Source organism: Harpia harpyja, chromosome 3 (assembly GCF_026419915.1).
Source record: "Harpia harpyja isolate bHarHar1 chromosome 3, bHarHar1 primary haplotype, whole genome shotgun sequence".
NCBI lineage: Eukaryota > Metazoa > Chordata > Aves > Accipitriformes > Accipitridae > Harpia > Harpia harpyja.
This window is the reverse complement of record NC_068942.1, coordinates 38,250,905-38,268,193: the sequence shown is the minus strand read 5'-3', so window position 1 is coordinate 38,268,193 and position 17,289 is coordinate 38,250,905.

Sequence of the window (17,289 nt, the reverse complement as noted above, 5' to 3'; positions counted from 1 at the left end):
GCATACACAGCCTCCTGCAAATATCATGTTATGTCTCTTCGTAAGGCTGAGAGAAACCTTCTGGATGTGCTTCAGTAGTTCCTTCAACTGTCTTACATGGCTGCAAAACTCCCCTTTCTCTAAATCTGATCACACGCCAATGATCAGCATGCATAAACACTCCAGCTCTTCAAGATAGCCTTTTTCACTTCCACGGTTCTCAATTTAGCACATAACCGTGTCTGTTGAAATAAGCTACCAGTCTGCATGTGTGATAAGTCACATTATTTTGAGTGAGTAATGACACAACAGAAGTGTCTGTGATAAATCACCCCTCTACACTACCCTGCCCACTCAACAGAACACAGCCATAAAGTCTCATTTCTTGAGTGATGGTTTCTTCACTATTTTTGATTTCAAACAGTGCTGTGAAATAGCAGACTCCTCTTTCCCTTCCTTGTTAAAGCTAACTTTGATTGAACCCCAGATCTTCATCACAAAATGTATGCTTCTGAAAAGAATCGTCGATCAGAAGACAGCATTGTCCTCAACTAATTAAAAAAACCAACCCCAAACCCCAGCATATTTCTTGATGACATCCCCTACATTTGGAAACCACCTTCTTCGTCATTCTTGAGAATTTGGTGCTATGGAAGATGGCTCCAAGTCAGTTTTATCACCCCCAAAATAGTTTTCTTTCAAAAATTTTCCTACAGAACTGCTATCTCTGGTAAGTTTTATCTATTTATCTCAAGAGGCAAAAGAAGGTACTTTTGTCTTTCCATCTGTGCCAGCTCCTTTGTCTGCAAACAAAGAGCTTCACTATTTGAATCAAAATATTTTCCTGATATTCAGATCTCTAATTGAAATCATAGAATGAACTTAACACACATTCCATTCATTGTAATTTATGAATAACTTTCTTTTCTTGTTACTCATTGAAGCAAAAATATTGAAGTACAAACTGTTTTCCATTTTCTTCTAAATACCCTACATAACTGGACAGAAACTGTCATCATGCCCTACTTTCTTTGCAATTCTGCCCCCGCCCCCTGCAAAAGACTACAATGTTTTTGATTTGCTTCTCCATAGGAAAAGGAAGCTTGATCAGATTTCTTCTATTTGGTAGTTTCCAACTCTGTACATAGTATTTCCTTGCATTAAGCTTTTAGAACATTTACAGTTCTCAAGATCCCAAACCTTCACATTTGTTTAATTCCTTACCCAGTATGCTCCAACCCCCCTGAAATCTCACATGTGAATCATGCAGTCCCAGATTGCTAGCTATACAATGTTCTAAGCAATTTAGACATGCAGAGATTGCATACAAAGAAGTGATAGAAATTATAGTGTGTGTACTTTCACTGTGCACTGCTTAAAATGACAGAATCCGTATTCTGTCAGAATGCTAAATGCTTAATGTTGAATGAACTGGATGTTTATTGTAAAGCCTTTTCTCAGTAAAAATTCAGTTTCTCTTGAAGAAATAACTAATACCTTGAGAGAAACTTCTTTCCCATCATGACCATTCTAGATGACACCTCTTGGACATCTGCACACCTGTTAATTGTTTGGAAATTCATTTCATTTCCCACTATCTACCTTCTTTGGATGTATCTTTATTATATATAAAGGTTTCTCCAGACCCAAGCATTCAGCCCACAAATTCATCTTTGTATACCCTAAAGAGAAATCATTTTAAGGCAAATCTGTTTACTAAACTAAAAAATATCCATCTCAATGTATACAATGAAGCGAAGCACACATGCAAAGCTACGCATAATACTCTGACCAAAGCTTTATACAGGCTGACTTCAATGTTTCTTCCTGATTACCAACATACCCTAAACCTAGCTTCCCCTATAATACTTCAAACTATTGTTCCAAATTACTTAAATACTATGGCCCATAAAGCTCAGCCTCCCGACCCAAATGTCTCCAATGAATTAAAAACAGCCCCCACAGTAGCAATCAAGTATCTCCTGTGCCTACTCATTGCAGGAAGCAAAGTCATTCTTGACGATTTCTATCAAGTTAAGCTACAGCAACCAGCAGCTTCTTTCTCATCATCCAGCTGTACTTCTATGTTAAAATTCCTGTCAGTTACATAAAAAGTCTGCCCCTCTTCAGGGTGTATCGAAGTTCAAAATAAAACAAAAAAGACATCCAGTTCTTCAATATTTGTCTCTCCGGTTCTATGGCTGAAGGCAACCTCCCTCTAAGGTCTATGTTTTCTCAATAATTTCCCTTTCTTTTAGATTTCTGCAAAATGGTTTTCCCTCCCTTGCTTCACAGAGACAATCACTGAGCAGAGGAACCCAGGTACTTCTTCTGTTAAGCCCTCCAGTTCTCTATATAACAGGACATTGTGGAGTAAAGCAGGTATTTCATGTGGTAAGAGCTTACATGGATTGTTAGGGATAAGTGTTCAACACTTACCGATACAAATTATTATGTACTTCAGTGATTTACCTCTAACATTAATATAGTGTCTTCCAATATACTTGCATGAAGTTCGCGTCCAAAGGGACACACATCACAAAACCAGGTTTGAGGCAGACTTCTGGCCAGGCAAGCAGTTCTTGTTCAAGAGAAAGGACGTGTGTTGTCGGCTGAAGTGTTGTGCTTTCTCTTTACCTCTCTTACCCTCTCCTCTTCTTGTACATGGTGACAAAGGTGTGTTTGTTAGTGACTGATGCCAGGGAAACAGAAAAGGATCTGGTGACTCCTGTGTGTTCTCTGTTCAAACAATTTGCCCACCCACTGATTTCTTGTTTTTCTTTGCTTTAATGACTACACAACAACTAACCACACAGCTATGCCTGTATGACTTACATGACTAAATATGCTTCTGCTGCAGTGTTTTGTGCTGATTTACTTGTGAGTTCTGGAACTTTCCCCCCAGCTGCTAGCTTAAGGCACACAAGCCCTAAGGCCTACACCTTGAATCCTGCATGTCCTGTCTACTTCATGTCCCAGCTGCCAGTTGGGCAGCCTATTCTTAGATCTTCTCTACGCTGCCAACTCTTGCAATACAATTATCAGTAATGGGTTTTGCCTGTCCTTGAGCCTGCTGCAGAGTGACATGAGAAGCTTCAACTTTCTCATATAACTCAGCCCTCCTGGGGGAAAAAAGTATAAGAAAAGCCAAATGGTCTAATTAGCCCTAGCCTCACAGTCTGGAAAGGACAGACATCAGACCTGCTTTCTGCAGGAAGTAAGAAGATTCTTTCTCCATCTCCTCAGGGGCCCATACTTTCCCAAGGGAGCAGAGTTAAAGAAAAGAGACAGAGAAAGAAATAAAGGACAAAGAAAGACAGCTCAATTCCCTCTTTTGTACTTTTTCTTTTCTTCTCAGAAGCTGGGATTTGTTCCTCTTGGCTCATCTCTGTCTAGTGGTGCAGCAATTCAGCAAGCAGGTAACAGCAGCAACAGGATCCAATGGCTGGAAGGACCGCAAGTGCTAGTCTGCTAGCACAGGAGAAATAGTCACTAGTTGCCTGGCTTCTGGAGAGGGCTGGCTATGACCCACCACTTCAGAGAATGAGGTCAAGACTGAGGCAAGCAGAGAAAACTCAAGTTTTTTCTGCATCCACCTTGGAAAACCTGTTCTTTATACTCTACTTTCCTTCCATTAGCAAAATGTAAACAATGTCTATAAATGCCATGCAGGTACTGTCACTCTGTTTGAAAAATCTTGGACTCTGATATATATGATTAGTAGCATGCTCATTCTGCAAGTAATTCCAAAGGCCTCTGTGGAGGCTTCCTGTGATGTTAGGAGCAAGTCTCCCTCAGTAAGAAAATCAGAATCCATTGCAAAGTAGAAGTGATTATAAAGCTTCCTTTCATAGTCTATAATTAAGGTTACACTAGAGAAAGAGATTAGAAAGCTGAGGATCCTGGAAGATTCATGGAAACTCAGTTCTGCCTTTTTCTTTTTACATGTGAACGGTATATTTTATTTCCCCTTCTAGCTTTTGTCTTTTTAGTGCAAGGATTTGGCTTCACATATTTACTGTAGACTGGTAACAGGAATAAATGCTTGACACGGCACGAAATGTAATGCTGTATGTCACAAAATATGAGTAAATAGATGGTAAATATAGCCAAGGGACTTCTGAAAATGGTCAAACTTCTATGTCAAACTCATTGGAATGTGAAAGGATTACAAAAGATTGGTAGGTAGATACTTGAAAGGGTCAAACTTTAGTAACAAAACTGCTTCAGAAAAACAACACATTCTGAGACTCAGAATCACACATATTAGAAAAGGGAAGAATTTAAGAGGTCAACTGAAAATTTTTTAAAATATTTGGAATGTGACGAAACTACATCTTTTAGCTCGTCATCTTTCCTCTGACTAAAATCAAATAGAGACTAGTTTGTAATACATTAGCATCATCTGCTGGATAGTGCAGGGAATACAGTTTGGAAACTGCAATACTAAATATGATATATAGCATTACTGTATTTGGCAAGCCATCCAGAATAGGCAGAACAGTTCAAACTCCTTTTTTTATACATCTCACATTTGCTTTTCTTTCTGGAACTTCTCTGGTAAAACATGGAGATTAAATAGGGATTTTCTGCCTAAAAAGTCCTAGCTTCAGGTAGCAGAAAGTGCTGTGCGATAACTGTAGGAACAGGAGACATTCTGAAATTACAATATTGGCTTTTAATTACAAATGTGACATTTACTAAAAGGGGCTTAATTACTTTAGCTATAGAGCAATTTCAGCATCTTTACAAAGAAAAATAATTCACAGAAGGCAGCAGTCCAAGTTACCTAAGAGGGGAAAAAGGAAATTGGGTCGTGCCAGAAAAACATAAAGTACAGCGAGAAATAAAAGTCTCGAATATCTTGGCTGTAAGAGATGTCAGAGGTTAATCTGGCAGATTGAAAGAGGGGTGCACTTAATGTGCATGGAAAAGACTGTTAAAAAAATAACATCAGCAGAACTCTACACGGATTGGTCTAAATCTCTCTAAAACTGAATAGATGTTGAGAATCATGAACAGCTATAATAGACACAGATCAGTTGTTATTTTATTACTGGATGTGGTTTTTTGCAAGGGCAATACTGCGTTCTCAGCAGAAGGCCCTGTGCCTCCAGAAGGGCAGCCATGCTGTGGACTGGACAAGAGTTACCACCCTGCGGTGTCACCAGCCACACGAGAGCACAGCAGACCCTTCACAAGCTGAGCCTCCTGCGACACGAGGGTCTTCTCGTACTACAGAGGAGCCAGTGGAGCCCCAGTACCGCTGATTCTTGGGAGAGGAACTCTCATTCTTTGGGTTTTGCATTAATCACCTGTCTAAAATGCGGTAATTCTGAGGGATGGGGCATTTCCTTCTTCCTCATGCACAGAGGGTCGCTCAGAACTGGGAAGATTTTCCTTTGAGTTTTCCTTATGCCCATATTGCCACGGCTTATGGGGGTTCAGAAGAAGAAAAACATAATTTCAGGAACACAGGGATGTTACCACAGAACGGATGTGAACATCTTTAGTCTACTATCCTCTGTGACAGAAGACAATTAGTATTGTTATATTTTATACTGTGATTGTATCTAGTATGTCCTACATGGTGTAAAAAAACCATAAAGTGAATATTTATTTGAAATTCTTTACTTTCTAACCACAAAAAAAAGCAAACCCATAAATGCTAGAAAGGAATATGATGTCTTACAAAGTCATAAACTTGCATTGTATAACACTGCACCACAGCCCCAGCTACTGATCAGCTGTGTCTTGAGATGAAGCACTGTGGTCCTTTCAAATGCTCATGAACATACATAAACAAATACATAACCTTATTCTGTATCTTGCAGCAGGAAGTTCGACTACAGAAATGTATTATGCTTTAATAGAATGATTCTTCTGTATGTTTTTAACTTTTAATTTCTAGGAATGTTTTCTTATTTTTTATGTGTTTATTTCTATTTATGTATGCTGATATTAGCAGCTAAGACTAAAATCTGTAGGAGTTGAGAATGGTGGGTATCCAAGTCCTGATCCTTTATTAAGTCCCCCAGAGATCCTTGTAAGCCTCCCCAGCCTTGACTGACTTAAAGAATTGCTCTTTTTCAGCTTTTTTGCCACTCCTTTCTTTTATGCTTCCTTCCAAATTTCATAGAAGCTTCACAGAGCCTCATTTTTTTTTGAGCTGTTTATATATAGCAATATAGCAGGCAGACAGTCCCAGCCTTAAAACGCTTAGAGCCCTATTGACAATACAACGTGACAATACAGAAGTGAATTCAACAAACAAATGGTTAAAGGTGGAGAGTAAGGAAGGTCAAGTAATAATAGCATGAGCAGGTTCTGGTGACTGTCTGTGATTCTATGTAGTTTTCCAGTTGCCTAAACATACTTAGATGCTACTGTTTCATATAAGGTGGCAGAGGTGAACTGCAAAAACGGAGCTAAAAGAGATATTCTTTACTTTTTCCATGACCCATCTTTCATGTATCAAGGTCAATGTAACAAAGCACCGAGATACCAGTACAAGTTGTGGAATAAAATAACAGAAGTTGGAAAAAATGGTAAAGTGAAGGGGCTGATCCGTGATGGTATATGATAAAAGCACCATTATAAAGAAGGGCACTTGGTTATAAGTTCATGGAGCTGAGGAACAGAAGTAGAACCTGGTAGCAGAGGAAGAATAGCACAAAGGAGATAAGCAGTCGAAGAAGCAAACAGGGAAGATCATGAAGTCAGCAACATTTTGAATGACTCTGAGCTTGTGTGGCCCAGGAACAGAGACTCTAGTTGTAGTGAAACAAGAGAAGGGCTCGTATGACAAGTTTTGACATTTGATCAAAGAATAGGAGGCCAGATCTTAGAGATATTATGAAGGTAAACAGAGCATGACAGCTTGCATGTCAGAGCCATATAAAAATCATGGTGTATATATAAAATAATGACTGTATAGCAAAATGGCTAGGAAAGTGACTGAATCACTGTGATTGACAATGAAGGAAGAGTCAATTCTTGATCAGCTCAGGTTATGAGCAAGCCACAGAGAGGCCAAAGAGAGGACTGCATGGAAGGCAGGGGGTGAGGAGATGGGATCTAGATTTTTGAGTCCCTGAGTTGAAACCGTGTCACAAAGAAAAGAGGTGGTGTTATGGAAAAGAATCATGCTGGATAATAGCTGAAAAAGAAAGAAAGAAAGGAGAAAAATTATTCATATGGTTCAGACTGTGAACTACTGGGGAGAAGCATTAGAGAAGGAAATTAAGGTGAATAAGGGATGGAAGGATTTCAAGAAGCAGGGAACAGTTGTCTTAAAGGCTCAAGACAAGATGAATGGGGTAGGAGTTGAGACCCTTAGATTTCCTTAGGACAGTTGATCATTTGAGGCTAGAACACAAAGGCTCCCCTTAAGCACCAACTGACACCTCTCTACCTTTTCTGAGGGCGGGACCTAACCATTCAGTCCTTCCTTTTCTTCAGAAAGGCAATTAGCATGAGAGAACAAAAAGAAAAATAGCTAAAAATATACAGTGAATCATGGAAAATTATATCTACTAAATTTCACAGTGTATTGCTGTCGCCATAGTAACCCTGGTTGCTAGATTACAGCAAGCTGTTTCTTTGCTAAATTTTCCTGGAAGCTTTGCCAATTTTCAGTTTGATTTCAACGAGGAGTTTAATAAAGAGTAACTCCGAGAACTCAAATTGCCTCCTTCTATTTCTTTTTTGCCACCTCCCCCTTTTATTCCCCTTTCTAAGAGGTAAGTCCTTTAGGGAAGAGTTTTCAAAGGCATCTTTTGCCAAAGGTGCAAATGGACTTATAGTAGGATTTGCACAATCTGTTAGGTTTCTGACTCTTGATTTTCAATTCAGTGAAATGTAATCCTCCGTTGGAAAATGAGGTATTACTTACAGCTGCTTTCTTTGGTTGTTTTTCTCATTCCATCTAATAGAAAAGTCCAGTTCATCAGTAGTACAGCACCATATATCACAAAGCAAGAAAGTAAAAAATAGCATGAGAGGGAAAATATGAAAAGAGACTTTACCTCTTTGTCTTTCACTATTTTCCCAAACCAACAGCTTCCAACCGTAATAACAATCCCCAAATTGAGAAGGGTAGGAACTATAAAGAAAGAAGGGGACTCAACCAATGGGCTTATTTGTTGACAGTTTCTTTCTCAGACATTTCAGGGCTGCATTTCATGTGTGCTATGAGGAACAGAGCTTTGTAGTCTGCCTCCAGGTATGTATAACTAGTCGTCTTTTTTTTTTTTTTTTCTCTTACCTTGTGGAAATTTCAGAAAACTAGCATAGGTATTGTATAATGCCACAACAGAAGATGGTCTGACTAAAAAAGTTGGGAAAACTTTGTGAGTTAAGTTCACCATTGCTGTTGATGACTGCTTGGTAATGCACTATGAAATACATGTGGTGTCACTCTTGCAGATCAATGCTGTTGGCCTTTTCTATCCAGAAGTGGAAACATGTCCAAAAGAATAGTATCCTTTTGGCAGATGTACAGGCTCATGAGCAAAGTGGCATCCTCTAATTGGCATCCTTTGGCCAATGAGTCATGAAACCGTGATGGTCAGAACCAGACTGTATTTTAGATTTTGGAAATAGGCAAATGATCACTTTGTCTGTCTGACATAGCCCATTAGAATGCAAAACCTGAATGCCTCTCATTCTTTTAAGAGGAGAAATGGGATGATTGTGGACATCTAGAAGGACCAATAATGTACTCGTGTGGAAGTTCAAAACCATTCAGGAGAGAACTCTTGTGACAATTGAAATACCAGCTTGTTAAAGACAAGGGAACAAAACCTGGGTGTAGAACCAGGAAGTTACTGTTTGGCTTGATTCTTGAACATTTAAGCCAAATGCTGACCAGTCAAAGAAACAACTTTATGAGTCATCAGATGCAGACAGAAACTTTCATGCTTGTCATCAGCACACACAGAAATGCAAAAAGGATGTGCAATGGATATGTAATCTCTTTTGCTTTGAGAGAAAAAAATTTTGCAAGTTAAAAATAGAGCTGAAGGCAGTGCTTCTGGTACAAAGAGCTTTTGGAGTCAAAGCTCTTAACCTCTTAAAATATGATTCAGTCATCTACATAAACTTATCTTGGGCAATACAAATTTAATTCTTGATGTTACAACATACTTTCAAAGAGCCTGTGGTTAAATCATAAACTACTGTGTTTCATGTACAAAATGGGTCACTAATTTCCTTTTGTCGCTGCTCCCTCTTTCTGGATGGTAAAGAAGAACTCAGTAAGTTCTCTGAAAGTGAAGGTGTATTTTCTCCTTAAACAAACACACAAACATGTACCAGAAATGAGTATCAGGGAAGACCTGGCAGGAATCAAATAGTGTGCAATAGAACAGGAAGAGAAAGCAGCTGTACAAAATATATGTATAGTGTCCCTTGAAAGATTCTCTATATGAGTGCTTCTTTTGGTGAGGGAATTTGGTATCACCATACAGGTGTACAGCTGTAGACTGAGAGAAACTATGGAGAGCAGGAGTGTGATCGGAGACTGACTGAGCTCTGGGATATGTTATAAACATTCATAAAATACTGGAAAGGTTTAAAAAAGAAAGATCTCAAAAGTTGTAAGATAGAAGCATATTCAAATGTGAGCTCTTGCAAAGAAAAATTATGGTATACGCCCACAAGTAGGTCAGCTCTGAATCACTAAATTAATTTTCAGTATTGGGTTAGGAAAAAGTATTTCATATCTTTTGTATTTACAAATCTCTCTCTAAACATATTTACACAAGTCAGTTTGGGGTAAGCTATCTCAAATTTCCTCACATCTACTCTCAAAGAAAGTTCGGTTACCCTTGAGTAGCTGATATGCAATGGCTTACTGTTCCAGTGCCTACACACATGCTGTTTCCTAGGAATAAAGTCTAAGAAACATCTCCTTAACACAGAAATCTAAAATGAGCATTGGATTCAGGTTCTAAAAGGTGAGGGAGAGGTCATCTTGCATTTAAATTCATCTTTCCAACTCCCCTGCACAGTAAGCATCCATTAATGCTGCAGGATGATGAGCTGTCAGGCAAAATTAAAAATCCCCCAGTCCCTCCCAGGCATACAGTCTGTGATGCAAGGCCTGTCCAGGATGGGATCCTGGGGTTAAACCTCCAGTCATGGCCATCTTTTCATAATGAAACATATAAGGAAATTGGAGAAACATGTCAGATGCTAGTATTTCAAAGTGTATTAGAAGTGAAGGGCTAAGATTCTCACAAACTTTGATAGTCTTTGCCTTCTTCCTACCCTATGCAGCCACATAAAATTGTTGCAATCCCTCCCACATATTATGTCCTTCAATTAATATTTCTTGTCAGACTATGTGGCCAGATGACAAACAGTGTGTTGTAAAAGAAAAGGAAGGTTTCCAAGAGAATTATCGAGCCAATAGATCGAGCTCCTCCTTTGTCTTTTAGAATTGTGATGACTTTCAGGGGGAAATCTTATTTGCGCAAATGCTAGTCAGTGTAATAACACTTCTCAGGTCACACTGTGAGTGTTACGAAGGACAGAAATGAGGGTTTATCTCACTGGAATTCTCCCCAACACACCCCAAATCGAAAACTGTGTGGTGACTTTCCCTGCAAGTTACTGGAAAGGGAGGAGGAAATAGAGAACCGGTAAGGTTTCTCCATTTGACCCAACAGGGCCAAATTCTAGGGTGGAGTAATTCAGATAAAGGCCTCCGAATTAGTGACTGCTCTTGTTTTTTTAATCTGGTTTTCTTATGCTACAAAGATCACGTGGTCATGAGGAGAGGAACATCCCCTTACCCATTTAAGAGGTATTAGCTGGCTAGGGAAGCAGCCTGGAGGTCCTGAGCAGAGAGTTGACTCAAATGTAATTGCAAACAACTAACCCAGTGAACCATGCTGCCCTTTGTTCAGATAAGCAAGTAGAAACTGAGGGAGCAATCTATCTGGAGGTACTGAAGGAGTGGAAGAAAGGAGGAAAATCCGGGGACACAGTTCTGTAGGTCACTAGGCCCCATTATTTCTGCTACTCATAAAACAACTTCTTTGCTAAAAAGATAGCAAGCCAAGGGCTTTTCTTGGTGCTCCTCTCACATTTTAGAGTTCTTTATTGCAGAGGAGCAGGTAGAAATGCAAAGCATGTTCTGTGCTTAATGGATGGCCCTTGCTGACATCCAAAAACATATAGAAGGATCTGCACAGACACACACACTCTATTGCAGCACTAACACATACATACTGTTTTAAAGTTGTTCTTGTTTGAATTTCATACACTGAATCAAAGCAGTAGCTAACTTCTGAGTTATATTACTTTTTTTTTTATCGTGGTGGTGGCTTTGAAATTGATTTTCCTAGTAGTGACTAGCTCCCAATTATATAAAGTTAGTCAATACGTTTAAGACAAGCTCCAACAGTGCTTCTTGAATTGCTATTAATTTTAAGCAGTTACAGAATTTCCAGGGTATATAGTCTGATTAAACACTTGAAAAGCTGACATTTTAAGAACAGTATACAAAAGGGAGCTTACTACAATTTCATCTAACAAATTTTAACCTGGAAAGGGCCTTGCAAGTTTGGATGTTAGAAATGATTCAGTATTGGATTTCTCATTTAGAAACTCACTTAACTGGCAAAAGTGTGCTACTAATCAACTACTTAGAATTTAGTCTGAAATGCTATTTCATGGCAAAGAGAATTCAAAATATAGAGGAAATTGGGAAGCAAGAAATTCTAATCTCTCCCTCTTCCTTAGTAGTATATTCATAGGATTTTCTGACAAGGCTATGTGCAATAGCAAAGACTTGATGAGCCATTAAGTCCTTTTTTTGTCCTATGCTCATAGGGGTCTAATTTTGCCAGAGCCAGGGGACAACATGGAGCCTTCAACAGAGTCTAATCTCTGCCCGAGGAGAACCACATCTGTAGCTGTTTCCAGACTGTAGCCCTTTCTACCTGAATCTGTTGTCCAGGGGCTGTAGTCCGTCAAAATGTTTTAAAATTTCATCCACAGACTTAGAGCAAGTTTTTAGAGGAGGCACCTACGGCAGAATAGTTAATGCTAATAGGCGATATCATCCCTGAATATTTCCATCGTGTGTAACATAATTTAACAAAAGGTTAGGTGAGAATTTTCTGAGCTCCAAGTTGAAGAAATCAAGCTTCATTCCTTCCTTCGAACTTTAAAAGGGAGATGCTGGTTTCTCTCATCCCTGTAACCACTTCCTGACAGGAACGGGCCCCGGCGTTTCCGAGGATTTGTGGGGCCCGCGAGGCGGCCACCGACCCGGGGGAGCAGCCAGGGCTGTCCCCTCGCCACGGGACAGGGGACGAGGCACGAACCCACAGGCGGCCCACGGGGCAGAGGCCTCACCGGCTGGGGCTCAGCCCCACGGCAGCCACGCCAAGCAAGCAGGGCAGAGCCAGGGAAAACAGCCAGGGTTGGGGTCGGACTCTGAGTGATGGCTGAGAGCCCAGAGCACCAGGCAAACTCGGGGTGATGAGACAGGCCCAAAAAAGCTGAGCTGGGAAGTCAGTCTGGCAGGTCAGGGCCTGGAACGACAGCGGCCGTGGGCACAGCTGTGGCAGAACTGGGAAAAGACACAGCTACAACATAGCCCAGGCCTGAGAGTAAACGCAGACCCCCGGCCCAGGGCAGCGCTGTGGGTAGAGACCCCAGGTGAAGCCACTCAGAGCCATGAAGGCCTATTAGTACACTAGGCCTAATAGTGCCCTGACAGATCAAAACTAACCTCATCAGCACAGGAGACACCTGAATCATACAGTGTATTTCCCTGGAAACAGATGTCCTTTTATCAGCACTTTGCATACAGGCAACAGAGGTTTTACTGTGTCCTTCTGCGTGTTTGTCTGGGCGGTTATTAGTCTACCAGCCTTGGAAACTATCTTCTGTCTTTCACAATGACTGTCAGTTAAAGCTGGGTGAAGGTGAGCGGGTGTCACATAAGGACTGTTGTGGAAAGGCTGCTCACAAGAATACGGAAATCTGCTGAGGGGTAGGGTATTAGGCTGGATCACCAACTAGACTACAAAACATTGTTAAAATGAATCCTGGATGCCTAAGGCGAACACCGTTTGTTTTGATAGTGTGGCTCTAAACAGCACACAGATGTTGCCTTCTTTCCTAAAACCAGAATTCGCCGGGGCAATGGTTTCCTGAACAAAAAATGTTGACTGATCTTACAGGTGCTTCCCTTAATAGTTGATGCATTTATGAGACAGACAACATGCAGCATGAGAGCTTGCTTAGAGCAAGATCTCTGGAATTAAACTTCATCGGCTTGCTGAACAAAAGAAGTGTACTCTTTCTTCCCCTGCGTCCTCTGTCTCCAGTGCCAAAAAGAAGAGTTGTGGCTCTAAGTGACCTCACTACACCAAAGGCTCTCTACGTTCTGCCTTCAAGATGGCTTTGTCCAGACTACACTGCTAATTCACAGTGAGAAGCAGATCAGGTGCAGTCAGTCTGCAAAGCTTTGATCCACAAGCATAATCTGAGATTACTGCTGTTCTCCGTAGGACTTGTGCAGCCTTGAGGACTGCAGTTTCTTACCCTTCCTCAGCCTTTACGTGGTTTCACTGAGCTGCACCTCACATCACAGTACCAGAGTGACCCTGATGCACTGAATGGACGAGACACTGGAAAACTGTTTTCTGAATCCAGAGACGGAGAAAGCATGTCATGTATGGTATTTAAGCTTTGGAAATGTTAGAAAACAGGGACTATTTCTGTTATGCAGAACTGTCAGCAAATACACTTTGCATGCTTTTCACATTTCTATGCTGCATTTCTTACACCATGCAGTAGATGGCAGGAGCCAATCAAAAAATTTCACTGCAGTTTTCATAGAAGGAAATAACTTGATCACACTTCTCTTTGTTAGATTCTCATGTTTAATTTAAAATAATTTTGCAGCAGGCTTTTTATGGTTTTGGACATTCTTAATGCACATAATATTCCTCCCGTTGTAAGGTTTATTTCTTTTTAATGTAACTTGTATTATTGAAAGATTAGTCTTTCAAAATTGTGTTGATATTTCAGATTTTTTTGATGAGCTCTGAGATTTAGTAGACAAGTTTCATAAACTTTTTAACTTAAACTACACTTAAAGTTCTGCTTCTATGACATGTGAAATATTTACTTCCATGTTATTTGCATTTGTTTCCATCAGTCATACTACAAACAACAGAAGCGAAATGTGCTTAAGGCATTAAAAAAGGAGAAATAAAAAACAAATCAGAACTAATTATAGCAAGCATACATCCAAATATTCAGTTGCAAAGGATGACCCCACCCTAAATTAACCCCCCCCAAGTTAATAAAAAAGGGAATATTGTACTTTCTGACTATCAATCCAGATTCCTAGTAAAATATTTAATAATTTTTTTTAAAAGTGATGAGCAAACTTGTAACTATGAGGAGTATAACAGTCTGTACTCAGAATTAGTTGCTTATTACATCTTGCAATCCAAAGGGATCTAGCAGAGAAACATAAATAAGGATTATGAGAATTTCTTCTTTGAATTCAGCATGGTCTAGCTGGCAGTCCAGGGACTATGCAATACACCCAGCCCATCTCTGTTTCCTGAGAGGAGACAAGTGTGTGTTTGATAGTGTGTGCTGTTTGCCCAACCAGCTGAACATCTCAGCTTGTGCTTGCAGAATTTGGGGGCTTTAAGGCTGAATTTCCATGCGAGAAGCGAGTGGGGCTGCAGCCATACCTCCTTTCATATGGGAGTATGGCCCAGCACTTAGAACCCCTGTGTGGCCTGTGAAACTGCCATCTGTCCTGTGTTGCTGGAGGAATTGAACCGTGTTGCTTTAAGATACCAGAGAACAGGCGGTTAATTGTGCAAATGTGGAACCAGGCAAGGATTAAAATTAGTGTTACTTTAACTGAATCTGGAAGTCTTGTAATGACATTATTTCCAGCTATCACTGTCTGGATTATCAATTATCTCAGGTGTGACTCACATAAACATCTGGCTAAAAGGAAGAGCTACCACCACCCCTTTTTTCTGTGAACAAACAGAAGTTCCCATCAAAGTGGATTACCTGGGGATTGACTGTTACTGTAAATTTGCCAATGCAAACTTAACTTGTTTATTATTAAATCTTGTTTAATGTGAATGAGGAGTTCAAACAAAATAATATTTCCATCTCTAAGTACAAAATTTTAAAACATACTTTCTGTTAAACATACTTGCACCCTTGTAGATAAGCAAGCCCACTCTATCGGCCCTCCTGGGCTTCAGTTGTTTGGCTGCCTGTGCCCATGGCCAGCTCTGAGAGATGCAGCTGTAACCTGGGGTGAGGCTGCTGTGCAAGGAGCTCTGTGAGACAGAGCTGCGAGGAGCCTCACTGGAGGCATCCTCTTAGGCTCAGGCCCTTCCCTGGTCCTTGCCTGAGCTACGTTGCAGCTATGTAGCCTGGCCATGTACCTTCCTGAGCCAGATCCACTGATCTGAATCCCTGGGTTACCTTTGATCTCTTACATCCCTGATGACTTGTCTGGCAACCACCGGATTGTCAGCTGGTCTTGTTTAGTGTCACAGGTCCTGCTCGAGTAGGGTGGGACTGTACCCTTGGCAGTGAGGGCACTGCGCTGCCTGCCCTGCTGTCACCCTCAGCTCCCAGCTCACCTTCCCTTGCGGAGCAGCTCTCTTCTGCTGCTCCCTTGCACAGGTCACCGTAGCCAATTCTTAAGGGTCTTTTCTAGTGAGACAGTGAAATGTAAATATAATCCCAATTACAGAAAGTGTAGTTACTTATATTTAATAACTGACATATAGTTTCAACAGCATACCAGAGCAAACAGGTGTTAATAAAACACGTTAGAAGCTGCTAGAAGTGCTCATCTTAGACTGAGTCTGCTAAATCTCCGTGATAAACTGAATAATCCTGGACAGCATTGTTTTCCAACCAGGACCCCAGTACTGTTTTGGTTATTTTGTTGCTCAACTAACTGCTGAAGGCAGAAATGTATTTCGTTTACATTCTCTCTGGCATAGGAAAGTACCTGTTCTTATTCATATGCTATAATGAAGCTGTAATATACTTCATCTAGGCAAAGGGGAGCAAAAGATGAATGTTTAAAGTCATGATTACTCTTCCTCTAACCTCCTCTGGGGGGAAAGGGACATTTTGCTTAAATCCCATATGATAAATTTATTAGAGTTTCAATGTATTATTAGCATCATTAGCTTTAGCAAGAGAATGTAGGAGTTTTTAAAAGAGAAGAGAATAATTTGAGGAACAGTTGATAACAACTTGATACAGTGGAGTAGAACTGAAGGCAGACCTCAAAAGCCTCTGGTACATAGTGATGGTATTTCTCCTGGGACGTGTCGTCAGTGACAGTCACGTTTATTATACTATCAAATTTCTATTAATTTTTGAATTACTTGTAAGCTCAGGAAGCTACTGGCCACAGCATGCTACACTGAGTCATACAGGCAGACACTGGTTAAAATTTACTTCTCTCAGCTCTGCAGCTCCTCTGTTCTAATGAAGCTGAACAGGTCTCTGGCCATAGTACTTTCAAACTCTGAAGCTTGTCCCTCAAAATCAAGCAAATATATGCAGATTCCCTTGTGGTCTATTCAAACATGAGAGCCGTCTGCCCCCCAAACCTCACAATTCCTCACACTGGATCTGTTGCAACTGTAAACATGTAATTGGGGCCACTATGATGGGAACACCTGCGAGACTGAGACACCATGAGGTCTCAAAACTCCAACCAGGCAGTTCATCTGTTAACAGCTAAAGTGAATCTGATGCCGTTTTGGCTTGGAGGCTACTGTCTTGGTTCTTATTTTCCAAGATTAAGACAGCCTGGTTTGAGAGCTGTTTGATGAGGAAGGCTGGAAATGAAGTGGACATCTGGTCCGGACCATAGCCCCTGGTGTATCCCTGCTGTTTGTAGGCCCTTCAGCATGGGCCAGGATGAGCATGGTCCAAAGGGTTCCATCTTCTTCTCCATAGGTGAAAGCCAGCCCATTTTGGCCTGACCAGATGGATGTTACCTATTTGCAGACTTGGTGCCAGTCATCTGATTCCTTCTAATAGTTGCAGACTGGGTACCATTATCTCAGTTTTACTATTTTTATGCAACTATGTGAAGAAACCAGATATTACAAAACCTTTTGTTTCCTGAGCTAAACCAAGCAGTCTTGTGGTATGACTGGGTGTGAGGCAACTAAAATGTTCCACAAATAGGCCTTCATGCTACAGATCCTCCCCGAAACCCTTACATACATAATTAATTTCCCTCCTTTTCCACTCTGTGAAATACCT